The sequence below is a fragment of the Gossypium hirsutum genome, chromosome A01 (assembly GCF_007990345.1).
Source record: "Gossypium hirsutum isolate 1008001.06 chromosome A01, Gossypium_hirsutum_v2.1, whole genome shotgun sequence".
Lineage (NCBI taxonomy): Eukaryota > Viridiplantae > Streptophyta > Magnoliopsida > Malvales > Malvaceae > Gossypium > Gossypium hirsutum.
In genome coordinates, this window is record NC_053424.1 from 18,051,276 (window position 1) to 18,056,667 (window position 5,392).

The following is a 5,392-nucleotide window of genomic DNA, read 5'->3' on the forward strand; positions in this document are numbered from 1 at the left end:
ACTTTTTGATATTTGCTTGGAGATGATCCATTTCTCTTCATTACAAAGCATGTTTATAATCACTACTTCTCATCCATGGTAATGTAAGTCACTAATCAACTTCTTTTGAAATTTGATTTGATTTCTATTAAAAAATTTAATTTATATAATTCACTGTCCATATCTATATGAATTTATAAAATCCTTCATGCACTTAGTTATTGGGATTTTTATGTAGGGATAAATAATTTTTTTTAATTTTTAATAGAATTGATTGCTTTAATTTTTATTTTGATTAAGATATATGATTATTGTGGAATGTGAGTAAAAATACTTACTTGTCATGAACTTTGGGATATTCACCCTGACTATGATAATTTCATATCATTGTAAAATTTGAGATGAAATTATGTCATAAGAGGTGGAGGTTAGAAAATATTTATGTTTAAACTTTTATAGCTGTAAAGTTATTTTAATTTGACATTATAATATTTTGTATTTTGTTGTGGTATGATATATAAAATATATACTATCTAACCAAAATGATTTATTAGTGACAAGAATTTATTATTTGTTATGTTTAATATATATTTTATTTATACCTATTCGTTTTATTTTTATATGAATAAATAAAATTTTATTTAAAATAAATTAAGCATTCATTAAAGTTCTACAATAAAATGATTATGTTCTCCTGAAGAGCTAACATTGCATCAAATTGTAAAAAGTTCTTTAAGAGCTTATATTTTAGCTCCTTATGATGCAAAATTTTGTAAAATGTTATATTATTTTTCAAATCAAGAAGATATATGTTGAATAAAATCTTCATGTGTTTTACATTAAAATCATATCTATAAGTAACATGAGATACTCATGTATTTGTATTATATATATTCCCTAAAAGAATTCATTACACTATATGATTGAAATATCTAATTTGCTCCTACAGTAGCAGTATTGTGAAAATGACTTTAACAATATTTTTGAACGATCTCATACATTTTAGTGGCTAAACAAAATAATAAGTTACTAATGAAAAACTATGGAATTATTCCTACTAGTTTTGCTTCATTCCCTAAAGTGAATGTAGTAGTACATAACAATTATGAAAAATGAAAATATAGAGATCATGATTGTTATTGTAATTGAGGATGTGATTGGATCATGACAACATGAATAGATAGATTTTGATTTGAAATCCACGCATGTTTTACGATGGTGATTATGAAATAAAAAATCAATGGAGGCGTTTAGAAGTCTATCCTACTAGATTTATTGCATTCCGTGAAGTGAATGCAGACATAAAGAAAATAAAAGATATAATCATGACCACTAAAAGTGGGAACATAGTAATAAATAAGAGAACAATGAGAGTTCTCAAGATAACTCTTCAAAGGGTGAAAATAACTTATGTAATCAATGCAACATGAAATATTATTGGCCACATATGTGGCATATGCCTAAATATTTTGTTTCTATTAATATTCTTTGAGGAATGATATGAGAATTTAGTAATAAATTCTATCATTATAAATAGAAAGTATTTATCTTATTTGGTACCGAAACAAACAAATATTATTCTAATATTTGATAGTACAAAATTAGTCGAAAGCTCTAGAAGAGCTAATATATTAATATCTTGTGATGGTTAATCCTTTAGTTTTAAAAGATATTTATAATGGATCTTATATTGAGATTCTGGATGAGGAAAATATTATATTTCATATGAATCACTATTGCTATAAATATCTATTTTGAAAGGATGAAAAAGAGAGGATTGAGTTATTAATTTATATTTATTTTATAATCTTTGTGATTCTTTTGTCATCATCTCCATTAAGGGGTTGGAAGCAAAATATTTTACCGTAAAAGATCTATTTATGAGTAATAAAATATGATAATTCTATTTAAAGCTCATTCTGGTTGGATGCACATGAAGTTGCAATTTTTTTAAAAAAAATTTGAAGATTTTGGCATATTCCCTGAAGCGAATATTGCATATAATTGTTTGAAAATTATATTTACTTTGTTGACCTAGTGACATTGTAATATTCACATTGATTTAGACATTTCCAGTAGTAAATTTCACAATAGCACTTATAAGTGGATACAAAGTAAAAAGGAATGATAGTAAAATTGTTAATTTGCTACAATTTAGTACAATTGAAACACATATTAAAGTAAACCAAAAGTTTACTGATACAAATGCATTTACTACTTGGCGTGACCAGTTAGACCATCCTGGATCATATATAATGCGAAAATTAATTAAGAATTCATATGGAAAATTATTAAAGAACCAGAAGATTTTTTAATTTAAAAGAATTCTCATATATTACTTGTTGTCAATGAAAATTGATTATTAGAAACTCACTAGCTAAAGTTGAGATTTAATGTCTTACATTTCTGAAACAAACATGGGTTCATTCATCCACCATGTGGATGGTTTTGATATTATATGATTTTGGTATATGTATCTACAAAATAATCATATATGTGTTATTAATTTGCAACCCGTCATTTGCAAGATTGCTTGTTTAAATAATTAATTTCATATCATGCAATTACGACAATTCATCTTACTAATACTGATGAGTTTATATCTCAATCTTTTATTGATTGAGTTTGAAAAACTTTCGCAAAAGTTTGCGCATAATGGTTTAGAGAAATTATTGATTGAACACATTTGATTAATGTCTAAACCATTACTTATGAGAACTAAACTTCCTATTTCAACATACGATTATGTTGATTTAAGTGCTGTACGCATCAAGCCAATAAGTTATAAATACTCCCCATTACAATTGGTTTTTGACCAAGAGCTAAATATTTCTCATCTTTGAATTTTTGTATGTGCGTATATGTTCCAATTACTCCACCACAACGCACAAAGATGGGTGAATCCTCAAAAAAAGTTGGGAGTATATATTAATTACAAGTTTCTTTATATTATTAGATGTTTTGAATGTATTTGAGATTCAATTATGATATGATTTGTGATTACAATTTTAATTTGATAGTTTTCCCATCATTAAGAGGAGAGATATAATAACATGTAATAAGTTAGGGGGGGAGTAATTTGAACTAGAAGTTCAATAAGGATAACTCATTACAAGTTAATTATTAGATGTATTTACAAACTTAATGAAAATAACCAAGTGTTATATATCATATAATATTTTAATTTGAATTAAAGTCCCAGTAGGACAACCAGTTAGAATAAATAATAGATTGATCAGTTCCAAAGATGAAAATTATTCTAGATGGTCATATAGTAGAGGCGGGTGCTCCACAAGAGACCCAAGACATAACTAATAAGTAAAACTTCAAAAGAGATTTAGGTACCCAAAACTGAATTTTAAAATAATGAAAATAAGAGATCTCGATAAGTTATGTCAATTCAAGGAAATGTGGAACTGAATAAAAAAAGTGGCCGACAATGATTTTGCATGCTATATTATTATTGAAATAATGAAATAAAAGGAAGAGCTTAAATAAATCTATTGAGAAATATAGATATGGTATAAATTGATCAAAATAGAAAGACGCAACTCAAGTACAATTAAATTCGTAGAGTTTTTGGACCAGTAGTCCAAATATCTAAAGGTATAAAGCTAGCGAGAATGCAATTGAAGTAGTTTTGCAAAAAAAACAGAATAAAAATACAAAGTTTTTCGCTAAGTCCTGGTATTGATTATGAAAAGATATAATATATCTTATTAAGTGAATATCTATCATGATCAAAATAAAATTTTAATGTACTTTAAATTCTAATAGTTATTAGAATTAGATCTCTACTTCTTTTATACTTTTTATGCCTATAAATAGAGACTCTGATGAAACATTATAATCACTACTTTTGATCAATAAAATACATTCTCTATTGCTTTCATATTTTCTTTATTCTTTATTCTCTCCATCTCTTTTTATTTTATAACAAATATATATAATTCAAAACATAAAAATTCAAAAATAGTTAAAATTGCAAAAAAAAAGTTCATTTTTTGGAAAAATCAATAAAAAATAAAAGAAAAAGTTACAATTTTAGAAAATTAAAAAATCTTAAAAAATTAGAAATTAAAAAATTGACCTATTAATGTCGGTCAATTTTTTGAATATTTTTATTTTTATTTTTATTTTTATTTTTCTAAAATTTTAACTATATTTTTATTTTTTAATTATATATTCAATTTTTTGAATTTTTATAATTTTCATATATTTCTTATATTTAAATTTTTTTATATTTTTTAATATATATTAATTTTTTAGAATAATTAAAGAGGAAAAGATATGTCGCTCCCCTATTTGTCTACGTGTCACCTTCATGTTGGGCCATGTCACCTTCATGTTGGGCCATGTCACCCAATTGTTAAAAAACCTAACAATGTTAACCATAAGGACCAATGTGATCCAAAAAAAATCTTATGGCCCAATTTGAAAAAAATTACCAAATTCAGGAACCAATCTATATATTAAACTAAAATAGTACCATAATTTTATTAATTCCTTAAGCATGTGTTAAAAAAAAAAGGTTTCTTGAGTTTTAAAATAACAAAATGTAAATACAACCACAAGTGAAATGATGAAAGACTTGTCATCAAATATTTTGTTGATATTAATCCTAAGTTCATGAAAATTTAAAGAATAAAGAGTACTACGAGAATTTAACCCAAGTGAAGTGAGAAAAGATTTGTTAAAATCTTTCTATGAAATATCCTGAGTTCATGAAAATTTAAAGAATAAAAAGTATTACGTGAATTTAACCAAAGTGAAGTGAGAAAAGATTCGTTAAAATCTTTCTATGACATGAACTAAATAATCCTTATTTTTTTTCTTAAAAATAAATAAAGAGCATATAATTTGCACCACATTTTCTTAAAAAAAAAAAACTTGTACTTAAATTCTGAAATGGGTTGATAATTTCCAATCCTGTTAAATACTAACCGAATTTCTCGCCCAAAACCCTGAAGATATATTAATTTCTTTTTTCACAAAATGATGGTTTGAAACGAAATGTCACCAATTTATTATTATCATCAACCTTAACATATCACAGAATTAGTGATACTACAAATGGTAGTCAATCTTTTGATTGTGCATTTTATAGTAAAATATTAAACAAATCATAGCATATTTGTCGCAACTTTTCATTCCATTATCAGTCTTGTAATTATCTTTATCATAATAAATTCAACATTTATTTCCAAAATAGGTTAAAAAAAAGTTAAGGAATTTGTTTTTAAAAAAAATTATTTAGTTATAATTTCTTCATTCTCATTTTTATTGTTATGTTAAAATTTTGGAATTTATATAATCAAGTCAATCCTAAATTTCATATACACCGTTTGAATACTCAACATTTTGAACAAGCTTGGGTTTCTTAAAATGGAATTTTGACACAGTTCCTCCAGGA